The sequence below is a fragment of the Humulus lupulus genome, chromosome 2 (assembly GCF_963169125.1).
Source record: "Humulus lupulus chromosome 2, drHumLupu1.1, whole genome shotgun sequence".
In the NCBI taxonomy this organism is placed as follows: domain Eukaryota; kingdom Viridiplantae; phylum Streptophyta; class Magnoliopsida; order Rosales; family Cannabaceae; genus Humulus; species Humulus lupulus.
Genome location: NC_084794.1, coordinates 152,938,762 through 152,941,957, shown reverse-complemented (window position 1 = coordinate 152,941,957; position 3,196 = coordinate 152,938,762).

The following is a 3,196-nucleotide window of genomic DNA, read 5'->3' as shown; positions in this document are numbered from 1 at the left end:
AGTGACGGATGCATTGGTTTTCTGGCAAACATAGTGGATAAGGATAAAGACACGAGTCAACAACCATCTGATGTACTGGTTGTGTGCAAGTTTCCCAAAGTATTTCTAAAAGATCTCCCAGGGATTCCACCAGACCGAGAGATCATGTTTATGATAGACTTAATTCCGGGAACTGTGCCAATCTCAAAGTGAACGACCCAAATTCACTAATAAGGCTTAAGGGCCTTGATTAGTGTGTCGGGAAGGCACAACTGGATTATGTGATTTAATAATTAAAAGCATGTTATATGATTATTTGGATATTTGTGATGCATGGCTATGTGTATTAGTATGCATGTGGGCCCTAATTAGGTCAGAAGGGCATATTCATAATTTTGACCCATTGAGGGCATAACTGTAAATAACTGTGATAAATTGTTAAGACCACATTATTATGTGGATATATCGGTAATCTATGACTCGAGGCGATCCTTGTGAGCGGTTTAGCGAAAAAGTCACGGCGGGGATTTATACCCGTCTCGGGGCGAGCCTAGGGGTATTTCTGGGAATTTAGGAAATATATTGGAGTCTATTTTGATATTGAGGAATATAATTGATGATTAGTTAGGTGTCGGGAAGTAAGCGGTAAATATTAGAGACATTCGAGGAATTAGCAGAAATCGGGTGTACTGACTAAAATGCCCTCAGGATGCTTAAAAGCTTAGTTATAAGTGGGAGAGCAATATGGTCTTTTGGTGTTTAGAATCAGATAAATGTTATTTTGGCTTTATTACCTTAGTGGAAAGTTTAGAGGATAGTAGAAACTGAAATAAGTAAAAAGAAAAGAAGAAGGAAAGGAAAAGAAAAAGGGAAAACATGAGCATATCTTTCTCTCTCTCGGTTTGAGGTCTCTTCCCTATTTATTGAAGGAATTTGAAGTTGTAACTCAGGGAGAGTTTGGGCAGGAGCCTGAGGCTAGGATCCCTAGTTTGGTTTGAAGAGTTAGCAAGGGTTGTTTATCCATCTGAGGTAAGTTTCTAGGTTTATCTCTTGTGTTTTTGGTTTTGGCTGATATGGTTTTTCTAAACTGAGTTTCTGTGGGAATTCTAGGGAATGAAGCCTAAGAATTTGAGGATGTGAAGGCTAAGGAAGTGTGGATGATAACCTAGGTGGAGCTCATCCATCAAAGGCAAGAAACTCTAGTTTTAAGTTTTGTGATTTATGTTGCTCTGCTGAGTTCTTGAGCTTCAGAATCAGCCATGGTGATTTCCTTGTTTTGGGGTGCATGTGATTGAATTATTTGTGGTTAGGTTGTTTGGGATGAGTTGGAGATGTTGGGAGGCTTATTTTGAAGTTTGGTTGAGTTTTAGAAAGTTTTGGCTCGAGGAAATTCGAAGAGGAGAAGTCTAGGTGTGGTTTGGCTATGACTAGCGTTGTAGCGCTAGCTTTAGGGCGCTACAGTGCTAGGCTTATGCGTCTGGGAGCCTGATGGCTTTGTTTGTAGTGTTGTAGCGCTACCCTATTCCCAGAAAGGGATTTTTGGGTTATTTCTTAGGATTTTTTCCCGGGGGCTCGGGGTTTGATTCCACCACCCCGTTTGGTGGAATTAGGGCTTCCAGAGGGCTCGAGATTGCCCTGAGGCTAGGTTTTGGAGTTGGTTCTAACTTGTGACCATGAATAGGTTTATGCTAGGGCTCAGACAGGATCTTACTTGAGAATCGAATTGAACAAAGCTATTAGAATCTAAAGGTAAGAAAATTGCACCCGGTTATATGTTTGTGATGGGACTAAGAGCTCCCTATATCTGTATGATGTCATAGATGGTATTATGCCATGGGACATGTGATAAACGGCCTAAGAGTGCTGTAAATAATACTCGCGCACAAGGCGCGGCTCGGCCACTGGTAGCTGAGGACAGCTTAATATTCATTGACCTCAGTTTAAGTGGGCCGGAGTCAGTGGGATAAATAGAGGGTGCGGCCTAAGGGCATAGACCCTGGTTATCATATGTGAATTGATTATTGATATGAGATGATGTACTTGGTATGCTGAATACTTGGAATATTGAGTATATATTTATACTGCATGAGTTATCTGGTTGTCTGCTTGATGGTTATGCTCTGTTATTGTGTTTTCTTGCTGGGCCTTGGCTCACGGGTGCTACGTGGTGCAGGTAAAGGCAAGGGAAAATTGGACCAGTCCTGAGATGGAGAGCTTTAGGGCTGAATGTACATAGTTAGCTGATCGGCCGCCATGGCCGAGGAGTGGTACAAGACGAGAAAAGCCTAATTGTCTGTTTTCCCTTAGAGTGGCTAGTAACTGAATTTCAATCCTGAATTTTTGTAAATTGTCTTCTAACTTTACTACTTTTGGGATCCCATGTAAAAATGTTTGATTATAAGAAATGAAACTTTTGACACCGAAATCTTTTAACTCAAGTTCAACTTTAGTTACTGTAACACATTTCCAACTAAATGGCTTGATTAGCAAGTCTCGCACATTTGTAAACACACAGTGTAACGGTATTGGCTATCCAGGGCGTTACAACTTGGTATCATAGCCTTGACCCAGCCGGAAGTGAGGTCGACAGGGACGTCGGGCCCGTAAGGGGGGTGATTGTGACAGTCAGAATCCCGTGATCCATAAGGGGAATGATCGGGTAAAGCTGTGTAATCCTACATCACCTGGGGAAGGTCAAGTGTGATGATTCTAAGACTGTGTAGGTATGGGACTACACAATTGAAGAGGGCTTAAATGGATTGATGGGTACCACCTTTATCAACAAGATTCATCTTCTTCTCGGTAGCCCATCACTTGAGAACTCCAAAGTTAAGCGTGCTTAACCGCCTGTCCGGTTTTCTTTCCAGCTTTCACCATTAGTTTTCTCAACAACGATAAATCAAGCTCTCAATGAAAGCACCAGAATGTTGACCCAAGATTTGGCCAACTGACACGGTGTCAGAATATGCTTGATATGAATAAATGTATGAGAAGAACGTAATGACAAAAGTAAACAAGACACAGTATTGTATAGTGGTTCGGCCCCAGAATCTGGTAATGACCTACGTCCACTCAGACTGATATTGATATAAAAATCAGAAGAGTGATCAAAGAACTAGGGTTCAATGAGTTTCACCACTTTCTGAAGAACAATACAATATTGCTAGGATATTTACTATAATCTCTCACGATTCCAAAAGTCAAAAGTCCTCTTCCT